At 44.9% G+C, this 24400-nt stretch overlaps 1 long non-coding RNA gene across 1 annotated transcript in view; it reads right to left on the bottom strand.

Annotated features, from left to right (window-relative positions):
* Positions 1–20347: 20347 nt before the first annotated feature.
* Positions 20348–24400, bottom strand: part of LOC146822788 (uncharacterized) — a 109024-nt gene continuing 104971 nt past the window's right edge. Inside the window, exon 3 of the long non-coding RNA XR_014961831.1 lies at positions 20348–22237. This is a non-coding gene — a long non-coding RNA (uncharacterized LOC146822788). The remainder of the gene's footprint in view (positions 22238–24400) is intronic.

Raw genomic sequence — 24400 nt, 5'->3', positions numbered from 1 at the left:
GAGCCTTTTCTACAGCAGCAGATTAGAGACCCCTGAGGCGGAAGCCGGGAGCCAACCTTAGCGTATTTGCACATTTTGCTCTCTTTGCACTTGTGATTTTAAAACTGTTTAATATTGATTTTAGCATTGTATTTTGGCTTTTAAACCTGCACTCACCGCAGCTTAGCTGGAGATGGGAAACACCCATTACAACGACTCTCTTTTCACGCGCTGCCATCGCAACACGGCTTTCACATCGCAGGAGGCTTGACATCGCATGCTTTTACAACGCATGCTAGTAATGCGCATAGACATTTACATCGCTAGCATTACATCGCAGATAAAGCAGGCACAAATATATGTAGTGCGCCCCCTCATTCATATGATTTGGATTCTTCATTGATGACATGGGGTAGATTTTATATGTAGTGTAGTGTGTGTGTGGATGGTTGGATGGATGGATAAAAGGGTGGGTGGATTCATGATGGATGGGTAAATGCATTGGTGGGTAAAAGTGTGGATGGATGCATGATGGATGGGTGGATGGATGGATGGATAGCTGGCTGGATGGATGCATGACAGACGGATGGATGGATGGATGGATGCATGACGGATGGATGGATGGCTGGATGCATGATGGATGGATGGGTGAATGGATGGATGGATGGATGGATAGATGGATGAATGGCTAAAACTGTGGATGGATGCAAGATGAATGGGTGTGTGGATGGATGACTGGCTAAAACTGTGGATGGATGCAAGATGGATGGGTGTGTGGATGGATGGATGGATGGATGGCTGGATGCATGACGGATGGATGGATGGGTGGATGGATGGATGGATGGATGGATGGATGGATGGGTGGATGGATGGATGAATGGTTAAAACTGTGGATGGATGCAAGATGGATGGGTGTGTGGATGGATGGATGGCTGGATGCATGACGGATGGATGGATGGATGTGGATGGATGGATGGATGGATGGATGGATGGATGGATGGCTGGATGCATGACGGATGAATGGATGGATGGGTGGATGGATGGATGGATGAATGGCTAAAACTGTGGATGGATGCATGATGGATGTGTGTGTGCCTGGGACAGCAGCCTGTTGTGTACTAATGAGCCACGTTTAATATCACAATGTTGCATGTAGTGTATACCTTTTATTTCAAATTCTGAATAATTTGGTCCAAAGATTTCTTTATCTGCTAGCCAAAATTAAGTCGTTTGGATATAGGAATGTTTCATAAAATGACATTTCTCTTCTAGTGCTGTGTTATAATTATATATATAATTATATATAAAGCACTTGGATGCCCTTAAGGGGCAGGCCACTCTCAAAACAATGACATATATACATATATGAAAAGTAACTTACCAATTCCTGGTTGGCGATTCTACGCTTCTTCAGTAGATTTGGCGTCCATTCAGTTTCTTAGATAGCGTCCCCACTGGGACAGATAGAATGTTTAGAGGATGAACCTCACAGGCCACTTGGACGATATATAAAACCTCCTAAACCCTCGATTGTGGACAGTAGCTGCTCGCAGAGTCTGTAGACCACAAACTATTTAGAAAGACTTGACTGCAGCTCATCTCGAGGCAGAGGACTCCAGACAGGCACTGCTTTGAGCCTCTGTGACACAGCGAGGTGGCCAAGATGTCTATCGGAGTTTTATCCAGAGGGCACTTCACGTCTGTCATAAACCTCAAGGCACAGTGGAAACATGATGCCACCAGAAGATTATGTTGTACAGAATGTCAATATACAGGAGTCGTTTTAGGAATGAGCCGGAACAAGTCTGAATTAAGCGGTGCGGCTGAGGCAAGCTCCAGGCAGCGCTGTTTCGGTTTGAGTTGGAATCGAGACGGGAAACACCCATTACAACGACTCTCTTTTCACGCGCTGCCCCAATATGTTTTTCCCAATAGTCAAGATAAGCATTTAAATAAAGCAGTGATTTATATTGCACTATGTACTGACACAAACGATACAAAAAAAAAAAATATCGGAAAAATAGAAAGGAAAGAAATAGCGTCGTCGGGGCGGCCGGAGGGGGGTGTGGGGGGGGGCGGTAGGGGTGGGGGCGGCAGTGGCGGCCAGGAGTTAGAGGCAGGATCATGCATTCGGCCAATAGAATGCAAAAACTGTGGTAGGCCACAAACAACGCGTTGTCCGGATGTGCGATTTCGTGGTCTGCAAACGGATGTACTGGCCAATAGCAATCAGCGCATTGGCGTTGCAACAATGGGCGATGTTAAAGTTGGCGGTGTTGTGGACTTTGCGACGTTATAAACGCGTGGTAAATGCACGTGATGCAATGGTGCGCGATGTATCGACATACATTCGCTGGAGATAGTCGCTGGGAGGGGAGATAACACCGTTGCCCTCGAGAATTGCCGGCAGAGCGAGACGCCATCTTGGGGGAAATTGCAGGGCAGCAGGCTAGTTCTATACCCTTGATGCCATAAATGCACGCGCTAACGCGACCGCGTATTAGAGACTCCTGAGGCGGAAGCCGGGAGCCAACCTTAGCGTATTCGCACATTTTACTCTCTTTGCACTCGTGATTTTAAAACTGTTTAATGTTGATTTTAGCATTGTATTTTGGCTTTTAAACCTGCATTCCCCACAGCTTAGCCGGAGGTAGTCGCTGGGAGGGGAGGTGACATCGTTGCCCACAGGAATTGCCGGCGGAGCGAGCCGCCATCTTGGCGGAAATTGCAGCGCAGCGGGCTAGTTCTTTACCTTTGACGCCATAAATAAATGCGCTAACGCAGCCGCGAAGCGGACGCACCGCTGGCGTGCCAAAGGCACGCCTAAGGCAAGCCCGTCTGCGCCCGTCCGCACCAGACTGCGCCCTGAGGCCAGGAATGCTGGCCAAAATGAGGTAAATAGCCCAAATTCTAGCCGTCTAGCATACTCTGCTAAATCCCTGTTCTCGAGTAGAACACATGAACACGCTAGGCGTTCAGTTCATATGAGCTGTCCCAGGAAGTTTCCAAATGTGTTGGAGAGTCTAGTAGCCTGTAGGCACTGCCGCTTTCAAAGAGATTTGACAATGGTTAGCTCATCGATTCCAATGAAGAGCATGGATCGAGATATATTTGGTTTAAACAGTATATTGTGTAATGTCAGCTCTTTAGCAAAGCACCCCATTGAAATATGGGATTTGATTACTTCACATTCCCCAGACATCTGTTTTCTCACAGAAACGTGGTTAAACCCTACAGATCATACTTTGATCAATTTAGCCATTTCAGACAGTTATAAATTTATACACCTGGACAGGGAAGGAAAAATGGGCGGTGGCATTGCCATTGCCTTTAAAAATCACATTAATGTGAATTGGATTTCCACCTTAAGTAAAAGTAACATGGAACTGGGGATCTTTAAGATCAATATATCACCAACAGACAGTTGGAATGGAGCATTGATCTATCGTCCCCCAGGATCTAGGGCCAATTTTATTGATTAATTGATAGAACAAATAGCCATGCACGTGCTTGCATCTAATAAATTCCTTTTATTGGGTGATTTTAATTTTCATGGGGAAGACTACACCAATTTTGAAGTTAATAAACTTCTTTTTGGCCTAGACTTAATTGGACTGACTCAAAGGGTCAAAGGCCCAACACATCTGGCAGGCCATTCGTTAGACTTAATCTTTTCCAACATAGATTACCTGACTTGTAACCCTCCGGACTCTCTTACATGGACAGACCATTCTATGATTATGTTTTCTATTCAATCGCCGTGCCTGACAGGCTTAGTAGTAAACATAGAAACGAAAAAAAAGGTGCGTAGACCATGGCGCGACCTTACTTTGGAAGCTTTCAGTGAGGCATTCCATCCTATATTACCAGATAGCAACTTGGAAGTATCCAAACAGTTGGAAGGCTTTAATTCAAACTTTGTGACAGCACTGGATACAGTAATTCCACCCAAAAATTATGGGTCTCTACAGCAGCGTCCATCAGCCCCTTGGTATACATCTGATTTAAAAGCTGAAAAATCCAAATGTAAAACTTTGGAGAGACTCTGGCGGCATAGTAAACACCCCCAAGATAGACAACTGTATAAACAGTCTCTGTCCAGCTATCATCAGATTATAAAAACAGCCAGAAAAACTTTTATCATGCACCAAATAGAACACGCCAGTAATTCCTCAAAAGTTCTTTTTAATATAGTAAGGGACTTTGTGTCCCCACAAGTTTGTAGACAATCACCAGTGGAATCTCAAGAGTTCTGTAATTGATTAGTGACCTATTTTCAAGAAAAGATCTCTAATATCTATGCTAATTCAGAATCTAATATTAGACTAGGGGAACTAGGAAAGGTGACACCCAGTACCTTGGACTGTTTTGCAACAGTTATGTCAGAGGAGGTTGTTAACTTTCTGTCCACAGCAAAATCCGGTTTGCCTCTAGATCTTTGTCCCCCGAAGACGATGGCTCTCCTAGCCACCAGCTGTGCCCCAGAAATTCGAAATATTTTTAATTGTTCGATACAAACGGGTATCATTCCCACGACATGGAAGGAAGCGTATGTGCGGCCAATACTGAAGAAGCCTACGGCTGACCCTCAAGTACTTAGCAATTACCGTCCTATTTCCTTGCTACCTCTACTGGGTAAGCAGTTGGAAAGTATAATAAATAGGCAGCTGAGTTTATATCTTGAATCCAACAAAATTCTGGACCCCTCACAATCAGGTTTTCGTCCGGGTTTCAGTACTGAGACTGCTATTCTGGCCATGACTGACTCCCTTAGGCAGGTAATGGACGCTGGAGGATCAGTACTTTTGGTCCTATTAGATCTCTCCGCGGCGTTTGATACCATCTTGCACTCAAAGCTTGTGGAGAGATTACACACCTGTGGTATCCAGGGCACAGCCTTAAAATGGCTGCAGAACTTCATGTCAGACAGACATTAAACTATTATGTTAGGGCTCTATTTTTCAGAAAAAATGCGCCTGGATAAGGGCGTACCTCAGTGTTCCTTTCTAAGCCCGACCTTATTCAATATATATGGCCCCTCTGGCAAAAATCGTAGAGCAGTTCGGCTTTGAGATAGTTTCATATGCTGATGATACTCAGCTCATGTTTACTGTCGGTCCCAATTTAGAAACAGAGAAAATACGTTTCACTGCCGGAATGCTTGCAATCTCCAGCTGGATGACGGAGAATTGCCTTCAATTAAACCCTAAAAAAATGGAGGTCATGTTAGTGGGGAAAGCCTCAACTATTTGGTCGGATGAATGGTGGCCCCAACAACTGGGTACAGCTCCCTTACCCAAACAATGTGTAAGAAATCTAGGGCTAAAACTTGATCGGACATTAACAATGAAAGATCATATTGCTGCCACAACCAACTCTTGCTACTACAGTCTGCGTCTTCTGCGCAAGAGCCTCCCCTATCTGCCCGTTAACTGTCATAGAACTTTGGTTCAGGCCATGGTGATTAGCAGGTTGGATTACGGGAACGCTCTGCTGGCCGAAGTAGGAGAGACCTTGCTTGCTAAACTACAGGTGATTCAGAACACTGCAGCAAGAATGATTCTGAATCGCCTGGCAGGCTCCCCCTCTGACCCTTTGTTGAGAGAGTTGCCCTGGCTACCAGTGAGGAAGCGATCATAATTTAAGATCTGCTGTCTTACTTACAATGCCTTGAAAGGCAAAGGACCCTGCTATTTGCAAAAGAAACTTATAAAACACGTACCATGTCGAAATCTTAGATCCAGCGCACTAGCTCTTCTACTGGTGCCCCGAATGCGTCTGAGTCGTACAGGGTGCAAAGCTTTTTCGTACCTTGCTCCAAGATACTGGAATAAATTACCTATTGCTCTGTGCGAAATTTCCATTTACAGGACATTTAGGAAACAACTAAAAGCTTACCTGTTTTAATTATGTATGGTTCTGACTTCCCAGTCTTAGGTTTGTCTCTAAGCAGCGCCGAGATGCCCCCGGGTGAGTCGCGTGCTATAAAAGTAGAATTACCATAACAAAACATAACATAACAGCATGTTCTCCAGCATATGTCTGCTACATTGATCAATCGCTGGCACACACATATAAAAATTGAGGCTCCACAAGTGTTATTTGATATTAAAGATCGTGTTTATATTGCTGATCTAGCCCCAAGACAGGTGCTGGCAAATATTAATACTATAGTTTCCCATAGAGTTTGGTTGTTTGAAAAGAGTTGCACTAAAATTACTCAGCTCCCTATGCATGAGGTTCATCCAATATATCATCCAGAAATACCTGAGTTAACGGATCAGCTTGGTAATGTCACTAGAGCAGCCGTAGCTGCTTGTTTCCAGGAGCAATGGGTCTATACTCCATGGAAAAGTAGCAAGGTTTTGGTCCTTAAGGCTACCCTACCCAACCCTAGGAAAAATCCTACAGCTAATTATAAGGAATTGACAGAGGCTGCTTCTTCTACTGTAATGACTCTTGCTGATATTAAAATGTTTTTTTGGTGTTCTCATTCCGGTTGATATTTGGCGGCAGGTGCATACTCAAGATCATATTGCAGAATTAGGTGGTACATGGGATGTGATTAAAGGATGGGATCGGGAAAGAAAGCCAGGAGATAAGCCTCGTGCAGGGATACTTGCTTTGCCTGGTCGTATTATTACTTACATCCATACTCTTATACCCCCTAAGAAGGTATGTTGGTATAGATTGACGGCTTGTCGACAGAAGAAGGATGAGAGTGTGTCCGACTTCTTTACTCGGTTCGAAGATACAGTTGTGGATTACAATGGGCAGTATATGTCCACTGAGAGGGAGTTTGTTTGTTTGCGGACAGGTTTGTTACTAATCTTCTTCCAGAGATAATGACTCGTTTGCAAGCGTCTGAAAGTACTTGGTCTACGTCTCCCCCTCTGGTATTTTGAATATGGCCCAATATTATGAACATCACGATCAGGAGGAGAAAGATAAGAATGATAAGAAACATAATGATCTGAAGACAAGGGTGTTGTTGCAGCATTTCGGGGCAATAATAGGGGACCAGGTGGCCTTTCCAGACAGCTTCCACGGACCAGCAGGCAGCCTTCAACGACACCATTAGGGCCGAATCAGTGTGCGTATTGTAAGGAGGAAGGTCATTGGTTAGCCAGTGTCCTGTGCTTTTACAGAAGGTTGCGTCTCCTAGAGGGTGAGGTTCCGGTGATAGAGGTTGTGGAACTGCTAGAATTCAGAATGTTGCGGTTTCACAGGGTCGCTCCGATAATAATTACTTTGAAGACCCTCATGATGGCCAGTATTATCATGATAATTATGATATGGATGAGGCGACAGGTATGTCTTATAGCTAGGACAGCCAGGGACAGGGTGAGGGACCAGTTCAGATGCCTGTTGATCAGCGTGATCCTTATGTCACAGTGGATTTGCAAGGCTAGACTAAGGAATTTTTGGTGGACACAGGTGCGACAAAGAGATCTGTTTCTCGACACATGGTCCCCAGGGCGGCTCTGTCTGGCCACAATAATGTTTCGCAAGGTTTTTCAGGTGTACAGGTTGTCAGCCCCATTTCACGCCACCTTGCATTGACTGTTGGTCCTTTCACTGTGGAATATACGTTTGTGGTGAACATTTGATGGGCTTGGATTTGTTGAAGAAGTTGCATGCTACTATCTATTGCTCTCCTGCAGGTGTCTATATTACTATTGGCTAAGATGTGAGTATTAAACAGTGTTTGTCACCCCTCCCAGCTGGATTCATTGACATACCGCCCACTTTATGGGCAAAGGTGACACAAATGTAGGGCTGTTGCATATACCACCAGTTTCTATACAGGTCAAAGATCATGCTGTTTTGCCTCGCATCCCTTAGTATAAGAAAGTGCAGACAGGAGAACGGGCTCTTCTTCAGATTATTCAGGATTTGATACAAAAGGGAGTAGTTGAAGAAACATCTGCCAACAATTGTAATTGTTCTATTCTTACGATTCTTAAAAGGACACTTTCAGGCTCCTCTGAAGTCAATGATAGTGTTTGCAGTTTTGTGATTGATTTGCACGAAGTTAATAAAATAGTAGTTCCACAGTTCCCCGTGGTTCCTGATATTACTACGCTTTTAACAATGATTCTTTCTACTGCTCAATTCTTTTCTGTTATTGACTTGAAAAATGCTTTCTTTAGTATTCCTATCCACCCAGACAGTAGATATTTGTTTGGGTTCACACTGACTGGTTTAGTTTTAGATTCTTTCGCGCTCCTCAGTGCTATACAGAGAGTCCTAGTATTTATAGTCAGGCATTAAAAAGTCAGTTGGATTCACTATCGCTTCCTCCAGGTAATGTATTAGTTCAGTATGTCGATGACTTACTCATTGCTTCTGATACCGAACAAGGTTGCAAAGACAGCACGGTGAAATTGTTACTGCATTTGGCCCACCATTGCCATAAGGTTTCACTTGCCAGTATTGTCGACAGGAGGCCACCTATTTAGGTCACCTACTGTCGATGGAAGGCAGGAGGTTGACCGCTGAGCGCATTAGTACCATTGTTAACATGCCCATTCCACAAACTCAAAAAGATGTGCGTGCAATTATAGGTATCACTTCCTACTGTCATCAGTGAATACCTAATTACTCGCTACTAATCAAACCTTTGCATGCATTAACAACAAAAGCAGTGCATAAGCCTTTGCCTTGGACACCTGAATGCCAGCAGTCTTTTGAGCAATTGAAAATGGCACTTTGTCGGCTCTAGTGCTTGACACACCTAACTATAGTAAACCGTTTGTGCTCTATGTCCACGAAGTGGATGGTTGCGTGCTTTCTGTCCCAACACAAACGTTTGGGGATAAGCAGAGACCTGTGCTTAATTTTCTGCTGTGCTTGATCCTGTCGCAAGGGTCCATCCGAGTTGTCTGAGGCCACTTCAATCAGACAATTGTCTGGACTCGTACTTGATAATGACCTCACAATTATGGGACCCCATGCTGTGGATACACTTTTGAACAATTCAAAGACACAGCACCTCACCAGTGCCCATCTTACTGGCTATGAATTGACATTGTTTGCTAAGCATATTTGAATTAAGAGATGTGCCACTCTGAACCCAGCCACATTACTGCCCCTCCCTTCTGGGAATGATGCAGTCGACAAACATGATTGTATCTCCTGGACGGAAGAAGAGACGAAGGGATGGGTAGACCTGACTGATGTTCTCTTATCTGACCCCCAAGGAGAACTATATGTCGATGGCTCTAAATTTAAATTACCAGATCGCACCACCGCTGCAGCTTATGCTATCACTATGTTGCACATGGTGGTAGAGACATCATGGGCCCCTTATCAGTCAGCCCAAGGTGCTGAGCTCACTGTCCTTATTCGAGCTTGCAAACTGAGTGAAGGGCTGGTTGTCAATATTTATACTGACAGCCAGTATGCATTTGGGTTGCCCATAATTTTGGCCGGCTTTGGGCAGAGGGAGGGTTCCTTACTTCTCATGACACCAAGATTCCACATGGGCACCTCATATTGAGGCTTTTGTCTGCTTTAACACTCCCCAAAAAATTGGCCATAATTAAGTGTAGTGCCCACAGGAAGGTTACTGATGATGTGGGTAGAAGAAATGCTTTTGCAGATCAGCCGGCTAAGGAAACGGCTCGAACAAAGATGAAACATATCTTTGTAGCAGGTCCAGCTAGCTGGGTTCCCGAAGTTGTCATGTTTGAGACTATCCTTGAGAGTGTAAAGGAGATAGAGAGTGAAGCCACGATAGTGGAATTGGCACAATGGCAGGAGAGTACAGCACAATTGAATGAGGAAGGATGATGGATCGATAAATCAGGGAAACAGAGGTGGATATTGCCAGATGCATATGTTCTTCCCATGGTTAATATGGCACATGGTCCAGCTCATATTAGTGCAAAAGGCATTTGTAAATTGTTAGCCCCTGTATAGCAGAATGACAATATTTCCTGGACAGCTGCGCATTTAGTAAAGTACTGCATGGTCTGCATGATGATTAATCTGCGGATGGTTACCCTGACACCACCTGGTAATTTTGCACCACCCACTTTTCCTTTTGAAGTCCTACAAAGTGATTATATAGAACTGGAGAGATGCAACAATCTTAAATAAGTTTTGGTGGTTGTATGTGCATTCAGTAAATGGGTTGAGGCTTACCCCACTAAAGATAACACAACCATTATGACTGTGAAGGTACTCCTTAAGGAGTTCTTTTCTCATTTCGGCTTGCCCTGAATTATTTGGAGTGACAACGGAAGTCATTTTAATGGGATAGTGATTCAATTGATTTGTGAAGGTCTACATGTAAAACAAAAATTGCATGCTGCCAAACATCCACAGTCAGCGGGTTTGGTTGAGAAGTACAATGGCACTGGCAAAAATTGTACTGGCAAAAATTCAAGAGACAACAGAGTTAAAGTGGCCGGATGCTTTACTATTAGCTCTTTCGTCAACACGAACAACAGCTCATTTTAGGACAGGATTGTTTCCTAATGAGGTTGTGTTCGGGCGCCCGGCAAATGTCTGAGGTGTCCCGCGTCCTTGTAAGTACTCCGATATTGAGTATCCTGTGTTGCTTGATTACCTTGGCCAGTTAACAGAAAGTTAACATTCGATTCACCAACAAGTGCGGAAGTCCCTACCTTCCATAACAGAGGGACACAGGCACAACATACAACCTGGTGATTATGTATTACTTCGTAACTTCCAGATGAAGAAAGGTTTGTAGCCACGGTAGAAAGGTCCTGAGCAGGTTTTGTTGGTGACAGGGACGGCTATAAAGGTTGTTGGTTGAAAGAACTGGGTGCCCGCTGCCAACTGTTGGAGGATTCCTTTGCCGTTACCATATTATCAGTGGGTCAAAGACAGTATAGATGACACAGAGTGCAAACAGGTGCCCAGGTTTGTTCCTGTCAGCGACTCCCAGTTAACATGGACGCAAACGGATAAGGAGAATGAGGATGTTTTTAATGAGGCTGTTCCCACAAAAATACAAGCTATCCAAGAGCCTTTGTTCACTGATCACACAGTGCCTGGGGCTACCAGGTACAATTTGCCCCCTTGGAAGAGGGATATTGAGTCTAAGGAGAAAAAAGATTAGGGACAGACTGCGTAAGGTAGCTAGTACTGAGTTACAGTACCAACGGAATTAACAGAAACTAGTGGAGAATTTTCTGTTTACTTTCCCCTAGTTGTTTGAACATTAGTGAGGGAAAACTTAAAGTATACCTTGAAGGTATACTATCTGGATCGACGTGGGATACATCAAAATAGCTTAGGACAGAGCAAGCTCCACCGCCGATGCTCAAGAACACCACCTTATTGATGGACAGTAGGAGCCTGTACCAGTGAGGCTCTGATGGACACTGGAAACTTGTATATCGTTTTGCATTTCGGCCCCTTTTTATTATACATTATGCATCACTTTGGTAGAAAAGTTGCTGAGGAAGAGCAGCCAATGGTTCTTGTTGCCCAGCATGATATGGTGTGGACACGAAAAAGGAAAATAGCATGTGTTGTTCTGTTGGTTTTGCTGATAATAATATTGTCTGTGTGTCATGGGTCTTGGAAAATTATCAAACTATGCCTCTGTGCAAGGGTAAGATTATCTCCCTGAAAAGAAATAAAAGAACAGCCCTGAGTAATGTATTTCTAGAAACACATAATAGATTCTTCGGAGAAGGGACAGCTTGTTACCCCACTGAATCTGTCAATAGCTTATGGACTGCATCTCCATTGTCACTTGTAAATTATGCATATTCTCCCCCACCGCAATTTACAGAAGTGAAGGGGGGTTTGGTTTCAGCTATCCAGGACCTTGTCTATGTTATAGAAAGCTACTGGGAATGGGTTATCCAAGTTGTGATAACAATACATATTGCGACAATTTTTATATGGAAGAACAGAATGTTACTTTGGTGGGTTGGCATTACAAGGAATTGATAGTTACCCTGGAGGCTGGTTAATATCCTGCTTGCTTCCCCATCGTAAATAGCACTGACACTTCTTTGTATATCATCTGTTCTGGAATAGTGATATATAAAAATACAATCCTCCTAGTGAAAGATAAGGATCCAAACACTTTTGGAATGAATTCAGTATATGCAGCAGTGGACTACGAGGGGCCGTTTTATGTACACCCAGGGTTTTACTTCTTGTCTAACAGTACTTATTTCAACGTCCATAATGGTACTGAAAACGTAGCTCTTGAGATGGTATTGCCCTTGGGTGTGCTCTGTAAATATGCTAAGCCTAATGTACTTTGGGTTAAAAGAATTCTCACAAAGGAATTCTGTGAGGGAGTGACCGATATTGAGGTCAATAATTAAAGTAACGGGATTACATTTGGTTACATCCTTTCTTCCATTTTCACATTGGGTGGCACTTCCATGGCCAGGAGTGAGAAAGCTAGAGAATATTTTGTATGTAAGCTGCAAATTCTGTCTAATGCCACAGTAGCAGCTTTGCGGAATATCGCCACTCAATTGGAGAGTATGAGTATATATTCAAAACAGACCAGATATTCAGTTGATTTTATTTTAGCTAAGAGTGGTGGTGTATGCGCGGAAGTGGGCAACCAGTGCATAGTCAGGATCAAGAATATGGAGAAGACTATTACAAAACACATCTTAGACATCCTCGAGAACGTCAAAGGAATGGAAAGTGGGAATTGGAGTTGCTCTCTTTTTAGAAAGCTGGGTCTGGGTTCTTGAAAAAGTCATTTATCTCATAGTGGTATTGGTTCTTTGCTGCATCCTCGTTCAGTGTCTTCCCTTCTGTTTTTCTTATTGTACTACACTTCTCACACCCAAAAAGAAGATATCAATTCACGATACAAATGCTGCAATCATGATACAGAAGGACACTGACGATCTCATGAATATAGACGAGGGCATTTTTGAGAATTCTTCCCTACTCACTGTTTCACTTCCTGAGGTTGATAACGAGGAATGCTCCTAATTGTTCATCGTTGTGTTGTTATTATTGTTTGAAGTTTGCTCCGCTTGTTGCTGTTAGAAAATGTTTTAGCTCATGCTAAAAGGAAGGTCTGTTAGAATAGAAATATTCATATTTACGCATTGCCCTAAGTACATAAGCATTCGCTGCTCTATTTTCTTCACAGGCGCCATTTTAAGCTGATCTTGTTCAAGTTCCAAGGAATGCTCCCCTTAGAGTTTTGTTTTCTTTGTTTCTGTTCTTTTCCAGCAATGAATACACTGTTATTAGCACATACCTTTCTCACTAGATAGAAGCCCTCTCCCACTTGTCTAATCGCAGGCCCTAATGGAACGACCTTGGAGTTGAGATACTTTGTGCAAGATAGAAGCGCTAAACCGTTTTTTAATATTTCACTGTTTACCTGCACCTGCTTGGAAAATTCCACTGTGGGCGTGCTTTAGCCCAAGTTACGAAATGTATATTATGTATCTTTATGTTTGTTGATTTCAGTCCTCTCTGCAGCACGCCTAGCGACTGGGCAGACCGCGCTTCGCTCTGAGTGTATATTAATAAACAGATATTGGTTCATATTCTCTACTGTCTGACCGACTCTTCATTTGGTATGGAAGGCTGAGAGGTGGTAATTAGTGACCCTGGTGGCCCTTAATGGGTTACTTCCTTCACTGTAGTACACATTGTTTTATGTAACATTTCCTATACACTGATTTACGCACTTGTACAATTAATTGTTTCTGTATATGTGTGTGTGTACGTGTGTGTATGTGTGTGTATGTGTGTGTGTGCTGTGATGCGAAGCACTCTGACGCACTACATTGGAATGAGTAGTGCTCTAAAAGAAATTTAATGTGATAGAGGGGTATGGAAAGATGAAGGGTTCCATCAGAAGTGTAGTAGTGAGGAAGTCCATTAAGAAGAAGGTTATTGGCGGATACACCGTTTGCCTCCAATGCTAACTCCAGGTCTAGCTCCATGCATGCTGAGCATTGTTCATAATTACTATTTGTTGGGACCTGGCGTGGTTGCGTGTTATGCTCGCGCATTCTTGTTTCTAGGTTCCCTGCATGGAACACGGAATGCGGGGGTTTCGTCAGTTGCTGCCGGGGAGCTGGCGAGACTGGACATGAATAAAGTGACTTGGCAAACCTACCTGCGTGTCGACTTCCTTTTAGTTGCGACGAGTTGTCCAGTCCCCAGGGGAAACAACCTTTACAACGCAGTAATTACATCTCACTACCTTTACAATGCAGTCATTACATCGCAACATCCTTTACATTTCATGTCATTACAATGCAGCCATTACATCGCATGTCACTACAACGCATGTCATTACAATGCATGTTACTACAATGCAGGCATGACATCGCAAGTCATTACAACGCATACCCTTACACTATCCAACACTTACCCTACTGTTGCACTCACTGGAGTTAGAATAGTAATTTTTACCTCTACACTATCCAACACTTACCTTACTGTTGCACTCACTGGAGTTAGAATAGTAATTTTTACCCCCACTCTATCCAACACTTACCCTAGTGTTGCACTCACTGGAGTTGGAATAGTAATTATTACCCCTACACTATCCAATACTTACCTTAAATGCAATGTAATGGTATGTGTTGTAATGGTATGCATTGTAATGGTATAATGCGATGTAATGGAATGCATTGTAAAGGTAGTTTCTAAAAAATGCGATGTAAAAGAGTGCATTGTAAAGGATGTTCTGATGTAAAAACTGCGTTGTAAAGGCATGCGTTGTAAATGTATGCGTTGTAACGTCATACATTCGTCCCCAGTCTTCCCCACCGTGTGTTGCTGAATCCTGTTGATTGCCCTGCCACTTCGAGGCGACGACTTGAAGATGAACCAACTGCCAGAATCTGTTGAGTGTCACCGGAACCTGTCCAGTAGAGACTCCGACGCGGATTGTCTGTCATCCTGAAAACTGCACTCTCTATGAAGATCGTGGTGAGACTTTATTCCTTTTTCTGTCCTTCACCCATTTTGAGCTGCGCCTTGTGCTTGGAACCTTAAACACTGCCTCTTGCGCTCCGTTCCTGAACGCGCTCTCACCACGCTCCATGGAATTTCCTGTATTGCTCCTCACGTGCGTGCACTGACTTCACAATACCAAGTAAGTCTTTGTTGTGCTTAACGCACATGCGCGCACAGAGTAAATAAACTAGAGCGCTGCCTGACCTGCAAATCCTTGTCAATCTAGGAAGAAACGATCAAATATTTCCTGTGCACTTTGCGGTCATTATTCTTTCGGTGATCCGCACACCTTATTGTAGAAATACATTGTTGCCATCTAAATATCACTGTTGCATTGTGGATATTTTAACATCGGTGATCCACACACCATTTTACAAACTTTTTCTTATTCATCATTCATTTACAATAAACAAGGAAGTATTTCTAACGTTGGGATATTGCTATTTCAACCATCCTTGGGAATTTTCGGCATCTCTGTGATTTGCACATTTTTCTGTGGAACAAGATTGTGTGAACACATTGCGTCAGTGATTCGCACACCTCTTGCGAACTTGCACATCGGTGATGTGCACACCTTGTACTCCTTTATCTGCATTTCTGTTGTGTTTCAAATAAAGCTCCTAGTGGATTTGTTTCGCACTCATTCTAGTAGGATAAACAATTTCTGATCATTGCTGTGTTGAGATTTCTGGGGCTGCAACTCACCCACACACGGCCACCCAATGGATCGTGTACTTGCACCACCTCCCTTTCTGCAATCCCCGGTACTCCTCCTATCAATTGGCAGGAGTGAAAGGAGACTTTCGATGCTTATCTTGAGGCCATGGGTGGTGACACTTTCACTTCAAAGAAGAAGAAAGCCTTACTAGTATACAACCTGGGTGCCGAGGGAAGAAGTATTTTAAAGACTTTACCTCTGAAGGTTGTGAGCACACATGTGAATGGTGGTGATAATGGTGATTCCTTGATTGTGGATGACTATGCTTCACTTATCAAAACTCCAGACAAGAGGTTCATTCCTAAGCGGAATATAGTACTAGAGCATCACAAATTTTTGCAACGTGCTCAGATGACTGGCAAGTCCATCGATGATTTCGTAGCCGCACTCAGAACTCTAGCCACCACATGCAACTGTAGGGAATTTAGGGATGAAATAATCCGTGATCAGCTAATTGAACGCACGTCCAACAAAAAGATTCAGGAAAAACTTTAGCGTCCTGATCCTGACTTAAAAACTGCTCTCACTCTAGCTAAAAGCATCTAACACTCCCAGTTTTGCATGAATGAGATGAGTGGAACTGCATTATCTAACGAAGTCAAGATGGTTAGTGCAAAACACAATTTTTTCTATGCTGTGACCCAAACTTGTTTTAAAATGCGGCAAAAAGGGACATTTGTCTTGTGTATGTAAGTCTACTGGAGTGCATAAGGGACCGTCACAAACTGTGAAAACCATTGAAGAAGACTATGCCGGTTCTGGGGAAGAAATTGAAGATAATATGTTATTAATGCTGTCCTCTTCCTCTTTACAGTCAGATGGTGTTGTAGAAATAGCCTCCATTGTTGATTCACATAAAAGGAAATCCCCTGAGTGTGTAATTAGTCTGAACTGCACGAACATAAAATGTGTTGCTGATTCAGGTTCTCCTTTTACACTTATCAATACCAAGGACTTTAAAAGATTGGGTGACATTCCAGTAGACCAGTCCAGCATATAGATCTTTGCCTATGGTGGGAAAAAAGTGGAGGTTCTTGGGAAGTTTGAGGGCCACTCCACGCATAGCCTAGTGGCAGTACAGACTGAATGAGTTTAACTATCGTCTGGAGTTTGTGGCTGGTGTTAAGAATCATGTGACTGATTGTCTGTCCAGGTTACCCCTCACTGAGGTTGCTGCTGACACTTTGGTTGGTGATCTGGAAATGGTGTGTGCTGTTGGTGCAGATGCTGACACTGTCGAGGGTGCCCTTTCTGAAATCGATTGGAAATTGGCAGTCTCCAAGGATGTTGAGATCACCAGGGTATTGGACTTTGTGGTTCACGGTTGGCCTAGCGATATGAATTTGGCTCCTGAGCTGATTCCTTTTAAGAGACTATGCAACGAATTGTCTCTTGTGGATGGAATTCTGCAGAGAGGTGGGTTGTTGGTTGTGCCTGAGAGCATGCGCAAGAAAGTTTTGGATCTGGCTCACAAAAGTCACCTGGGCATTCGCGCCATCAAGCGAAGGGTTAGGGAGGACGTCTGGTGGCCGGGTGTAGATAAGTCCATTGAGCATTGTGTTCGTGGAGCATGTGTTTTGAGTGACAAAACCCAAGTAACCTATCCTTCTCCCATCAATCCTATCGTTGTAAAGAACTCACCATGGAACAAGTTGGCTTTTGATGTGGCTGGTCCTTTTGGTGTGATGGGTAGTTCTCCGAAATATGCCTTGGTGTTGATTGAGTATATGTCTAAATGGCCTGCTGTGAGGTGTGTGGATGGGGTCAATTCTGCAACCATCATCATTTTTTTCATGGATGTCTTTCTTCGGGAGGGGTTTCCAGAAGTGCTAGTGACCGACAACGGGACTCAGTTGGTGTCTATTGAGATGCAGGAGTTTCTAAAGGAGCATGGCATCAAGCATATCCTCACCTCACTTTATCATCCCCGCTGCAATGGTCTAGTTGAGCGCTTCAACCGTGTTGTCAAGGATCAGCTACAGTTGGCTTTGATCAATGGATTGCACTGGAAGGGGGCCATCTCTGAGTTGTTGTGGGCAATAAGAACCACTCCTTATGTGAGAACTGGAATGTCTCCCTTCAACTTGCTAAGGGGTAGAGTAGCGGGTTCTAAGCTTAATAAAGACTGGATGTCAAGAAAAGAGGTTGATCAGCAGAAGTTGGGCAAAATAGCTGATGCCAGAGCTGCTGCACAATCTAAGTATGCGTCCGTTTGTGCCAGAGTATCTCCGGTATGTGTCGGTGACTAAGTGAGGGTGACGCAGCCTGTCCATGTTTGTAAGGGATCCTCTCGGTTTTCTGCTCCGGTCAAGGTGTGGGAGATGAGAGACCATGTGGTAGTTTTGGAGAATGGTAAGATCTGGAACAAATGTGCAGTTTTTGTGGTGCCAAAGCCGAAAACTGAGTATGTAAGAGGGAAATTTGGGGTCCAAACTCCTTGCACTGGTGCGCTTCCTGTGGGGGGAAGTTCGGAGGTTTTCCGACAGGGAGTTGTTCCGCGGGAAAGCTCTCCTTGAGCAAGGGCTGCTCCCACCAAAATTTCAGGACTATGTCAGATATTGAACCTTGCAGAACTCTTTTGTCAACCCTACTCATCTTTACGTTTCTTTTTTGCGTTTGCTTCTCCTGTTAGATATGTTTTATATTTTGTTGTTTGCCATGTGAAGGAAGGGGGTGTGTTGGAACCTGGCGTGGTTGCGTGTTCTGCCCGCGCATTCTTGTTTCTATGTTCCCTGCGTGGAACACGGAATGCGGGGGTATCAGCAGTTGCTGCCAGGGAGCTGGTGAGACTGGACAAGAATAAAGCGACTTGGCAAACCTACCTCCGTGTCAACTTCCTTTTACTATTGCAACAAAAAACACCATTGACCAAGCCTATACTTTTGACTTGTGTAATGAAAACTGTCGGCATCACCAAAACACACAAAATAAACACTGTTCCATCAGTAATGCAACCTTTCCTCCTACATAGAATGGGTACAAGATAATCAGAAACAGTACAAGCTTCCCAGCAGCAGTGCAAGAGTTCCAAACATATTAAGAGCAGGTATACCACGAGCATGCAGTGCAAGCTTACCATACGTATAGAAAACGTATAGTGCAAGCAGCAGCTCAACCTTGGCTCACACCTTTCAATTACAGCTGTGGAAGTTTGCTTCGCATTTCGGACAGAAGCAGCACATTGGATCTAGGGATGATATTAGTAATTGGGGAGCCACCGGATATGCAGTGGAATCCGAGGCAGGAATACATGTTGTGATCACCATATACCAAATGAAGAGTAGATGCCAGATCATAGCGCTGTGATGTGCAAGATGCAGCGCAAGGAAAGGGTTGGCATAGGATGAAACAAATATAAGGAAGTTGTGTAGTAAAAGAGATTGAGGGAGATGGAAAAGAGGTACCAGATACATATCAGTTGATGTAATGTGTGAATAGGATGGAGAGAGTAGGGGGACATCGAGAAAGGACCTGGAGAGTGGACAAGTCTAGGCTAAAGATTTGCCAGAATTAGTTGGATATCTACTGCATAACTATTCCAAGTTGCCTACCGGGTTGTCTGGTGGCCCTCGCCACTTTGTGTATGCACAGTGCCTCAGTGTACCTGGAAGTTTTGGGATTGAGATTCCATTTGAGTTTGTCATCATTCCATAAGCAGTCACGGCCTCTGTGGCCTTAAGGTGAATGGAGTGAAAATAAATTGGATCAAATGTACTTTAAAGCCAAATTATTGGAGCCAATGACTATTTAAACATATATGGGCATTTTTGAAATATTTGAAATGCAACTTTTTGATTTAAACTACATTAGATTAAAAACATTTGCTGCAAACTATTCATATAAGGCCCGACTTGCCAATGTTTGTTGTGACTTACTCTTGTAGTGCTCCCGCGTTACTCCTGGATTCTAGTAGTAAGTCAGCAGTAAGGCTGAAGAATTACTGGCCTAATCATGTAGTTCAGCAAAACAAAAACTTTAATCAAAATCTTCATTCAGAATCCTGTGACCTCACATAAAGTAGAGCCGGGCACATACATAAATGCATATCCACCGTGCACTCCATGTCAAGGTTTCTGTTTGCAAATTCTGTCTCGTTGGTAATTCTTCAACACCTTTCATGAGAGCCTCATTTACACAGTACTCATATACCCGACGACACCATATAATCATGGCTCCCGGTTTTAGTCCAGATTCGGACCATATATGGCTGCCATGATCAATGGTTGTGAGTACAGCATGCCTATCAGTATACCATTTCTACCTGCAGTGTCAATGTGTAGGTGTGTAGTACACCAGGGGAGCCCTTCTTTAAGTAAAATGGTAACACCACTCGCATAAGGAGTGAGACGGCCCCCACCAGCGGCTCGTAGGCGTGTCGTGTTAGAAGTGGAGAGGTGCATCTCTTGCAAAAAACATACGTCTACATTGTGACAAGCAAGGTAAGCATGCATAAATCAGGATTTACGTTGGTCATTAATGCCTCTTATATTTCATGTTAGGAATGTCACTTCAGTCATAAGGGAGCTCTTGGATGAATAAACAATCTCGTGCTATCGTGCTGCCGTACAGGGTAAGAAAACAAATTAGCTTTGCATGCAGTGGTGCTGTTGCTTAATGTAGTAGGTAACAGATTCATATCCATTTATTAGTCTTTATTATCGATGTATTACATCATAAAAGACGGTTACAATACATAAAAGAGTACATAAAGAGAAAAAGAAACACAAACAGAATACATAATAATATTTCAGTAACCTAATACCTCTTATTTCTGATAAACCAAACCCATGCCAAAAATTTAGCAACAGCAATAACAACATATTCACTAGGCTCAAATCGCAATATTTCAAGTGCTTCTGACCCTTGTCTTGTTCCCAGAGTACGACATAATGGTTTGAGCCATTTAGCTCGGGGTGCAGCATAGGCGGGACATACGAAAAAGATATGACCAACAGAATCTGTGCAGTCAATACACCTTTTACAGGAGTCACAGGAAACACCCTTCCATTTTTTGGTAAAAGAGTTGGTCGGAAGGGTGCCTACCCTAAATTGGTGGTAGAGTTTCCTGTCACAAGGTCTGGTGATGGTATCCCAGTAAGCTTCAAGGAGAGGGATTCTTTTTTGGACTAGGAACCTTCCTGTCAGAGACTCTGCAGAGGCTGAAATTAAATGTTTTTGCTGCACCATTAACCAATAAAGACCCTTAAAATCTTTCTTGGAGGGAAAAGGGTTATTGGCTGGGTCGGTCCATAGATTGCCCAACCCCATAGAATCCAGGAGTTGTTTGGTCTGTCTGAACCAGGGGATGTTACCAGCCCCCAGGATGGATCGCACATCAAGGAAGGCCTTGGCATAGAGGTCCAACTCAGGGACTGTCCATAATCGCCTCCAAAAAGCCAATGGCTTGAACCTAGCAATGTCATCAAACGAGTGACAGCCAAGGTCCAACAGGAGCGGTTTAACAGGGGTAGAGCAAGGAAGGCCCGTGAGCATTCTGAGAAATTTATATTGTGCCTTAACCAGAGGAGAAAGATCAGCGTAACCCCAAAGTTCAGCGCCATAAAGGATCGCCGAAATGATCCTAACATTAAAGATTTTGATGGGGGGGCCTATCGTTCTCGACTGGGATTGCTTGTGTTCTTTGACTAGGCAACCAGAGAGCTGAGCAAATTTTAGAGATAAAACATCAATTTGCGGCCTCCAATCCAACTTGTTTTCAAAAACTACCCCTAGATAGGTCATGACATTAGTTCGTTCAAGCTGGACTTTGTCCATGGAAACGCGACCCTTCACACCTCTCCCTTTGTTAAAAACCATATATTTGGTTTTGGACACATTGACAGACAAGTCAAAATCAGAGCAAAAATTCATGAAAACGTTCAGAGCCACCTGTAGTCCAGACAGGGTCTGGGAAAGGAGTAGGGTGTCATCGGCGAACATAAGGAGCGGAATTTTGGTGCCACCCAGCGTTGGGGCGTCCGTCGAAGTGTTGGAGTAATACTGGACAACTCTGTTAATAAACAGTAAAAACAGAGTGGGAGCAAGGACACACCCCTGCCTGACACCCCTATTGACCCTAAATCGATCTGTGACCTGGCCCTGTTTCCCCCAGCGAACTTGTGCAAAGTTATTATCATGGAGCCTAATGATGATATTCAAAAGATCGGCTGGGAACCCTAACTCAGCCAATACACTCCAAAGTTTCGTCCTATTGACTAGGTCAAATGCTGTGAGGCTGATGTGATTGGCGCTGGGCCCCTTGGTCCTCGCAGTCCCAGAGCAGATCAAGGCAGCAGCCTTCCCCCGTAGTTCAGCTTAGCATCCGTGGAGGTCTGTTAACTCCGAGGCACACAGCAAGAATGGGGGCTCGACCAGACTTTTATGCAGATAGAGCCAGCGAGTGGCTCCCGCGAAGCGGGGGCCGCGAGGCGTTGTTTGGTGCAGGGAGGCGGCTCCGGGAAGAGCAACCAGGTGAGGCTGATGTGATTGGCGCTGGGCCCCTTGGTCCTCGCAGTCCCAGAGCAGATCAAGGCAGCAGCCTTCCCCCGTAGTTCAGCTTAGCGTCCGTGGAGGTCTGTTAACTCCGAGGCACACCTATCAGTAATCAAACATGGTGATGTTAACTCCGTGAAGAACGGTTCCCGCTTACAATGTCCCCAAGAAACTGCCCATGCCCACCCCCTCCCACTCCAACCCCCCAATCAGGTTGAGACTCAGTTCCCTCCCCACCCAATAACCCCCAACTTGGTGCAAATTAGAAGTTCGTGGGACTCATCCCATTGGGACGCATGGGCTATGCTGAACTTTTCCCGACAGGGTGGCCGAGCGGAGTGGTGAATAAGAAGGCGTGGTTTAAAGAATTAGTGTGTTGTCACGGAAGGCATAGGGTAGAGATTGTTTGCTGGTGCGCTAAGGAAGCAGTGTTTTTTCAATGTGATTTCGAGCCACAGTGGGGGGCCCAGCCAGATACGCAGGGGCACTAATCGTTGTTGCTGGTGTAACTGCCAGCAGCAGACGCGGGGGCTGCGTGAATTCGCCTTTGGCAGCTGTTTAACATATGACATGGTCACTTTAGGGTCTGTGAAGTGGCACGATTTGTCATCAGTATCAATGCGCAATTTGGCTGGATACATGAGTGCATACTTGATATTCAGTGCTGAAGCAGTCTCTTGGCTGGTAGAAAGTCCCGTCTGGCTGCCTGAACCACCAGGGTAAAATCAGGATAGAAAGAGAGAGTGTTGCCCTGATGTCTGGCCATCCCCATCTCCCTGACCCTCTGCAAAATGGCATTGCTGTCTCTGTAATTTAAGAACAGGCTATTATTGGCTGCAGGGGACCCCAGGGCGGGCCGTGAGCCAAGAGACCAATGCGCCCTTTCAACAATGAAGACACTGTATAGGGGCATGCCAAACAGTTCCCGTAGCAGCGATTGTACATAGTCCTCCATTTTGGATATAGCTGTGGATTCAGGGGCACCAGTAATACGAAGGTTATTCCTGCGGGAATGGGTTTTAAGGTCTTTAATTTTGGCCCGATGAGCTCTGGAACTGTACCCATTTTGAGAAGGTATTGCAATTTTCAGCACTGGTATCATCTGCGTCTGACACTCAGGTTTCCAGTTGGGTGATCCTACATCATGGGAATCCATGCATTGCTTGACTTGGTTCAGGCGGGACGCTAAGTGGTCTATTTTGGAGTCTATAGTTTTATATAAGCTGGATTTAACCTCAAGGAGCAGGGAGCCTATATCCTCGTCCTGAACCCCTGCAACGTCAGTTCATGTGGCATGTTCCTCTACAACCAGGGGTGGGTCACTGAATTTATCGGTACGGCGGCCCTCAAAGGTTATCTTGGGTTGCTTGGCGTCTGGTTTCCCCATTGTAACTGCAGGGGACAGAGTCGGAGCTTTTTTGACTGCTGATGGAGTAGTGTTATGGATCCTAGGTGGCCTCTTTGGCTCCAATCGCACTCCCTCAACAGCCCGTCTCAGAGGCTCAGCCACAAGGGATACACCCGCCGGCAGCTGTGCCACGCACCCCTTCGGATCAAGCCCTAAGGTGCTAGCAATTCACAGGTGAGGGGTCCCAGGCCCCAGTCTCAGTGTATTGGGAGCCCAGGCACAGGCAAGCAAGGCGCCACAGTTCACAGCTCTGCTGGGGTGCAGCAGCTCACAATCCACAGTTAAAGCAGTATATGGCGCATCAGATGTCGTGGAACAATGCCAGCATGCAGTGTACCCCCCACCCTGATCAACAGGGTGCGCCCAGAAGGAGCTAGTGCCTACTGCTGCAGAAAAGCAGGCAGTGCATGATTCAATCTACGCCGGTGAGGGGGGGAAGGCTGCTTTTTGTGTTTCCCCTCGATTTTCCCCTGCTCTCCTGGACCCAGAGCGTCACAGGGTCCAGCAGGTCCAGTCAGACCCATCTACCCCGCACCCCCTGTCCAGCCCAGTCGCTGCAGCTGGCCCACAGGGCACAGCGCGCGTCCCTGAGGGATCGGTAGGGATGACCCAGAGTGTCCGCAGCAGCCTGCTTTAAGCATGGTGCCGGGGCCCGAGACCTCGCACCAGCTCTGGCAGAAGTGCTGGGCTCGTCCGGCAGTGGGTGTCTGGCCTCAGGAGAGAGCGGGTCCAGATCACTGCAGGGGTGACACTTACCCCTTTACTTGTGTTACCGACTCAGGGTCCAGTGATGTGAGCAGCGCTCAGCGAAGGCAGTGTTGCTGGGCCCTGGCCATCCAGATGCGAGGCACCCAGGC

This window comes from Triturus cristatus, chromosome 5_2, assembly GCF_964204655.1.
Source record: "Triturus cristatus chromosome 5_2, aTriCri1.1, whole genome shotgun sequence".
Classification (NCBI taxonomy): domain Eukaryota; kingdom Metazoa; phylum Chordata; class Amphibia; order Caudata; family Salamandridae; genus Triturus; species Triturus cristatus.
This window is presented reverse-complemented; position numbering and strand designations above follow the sequence as displayed.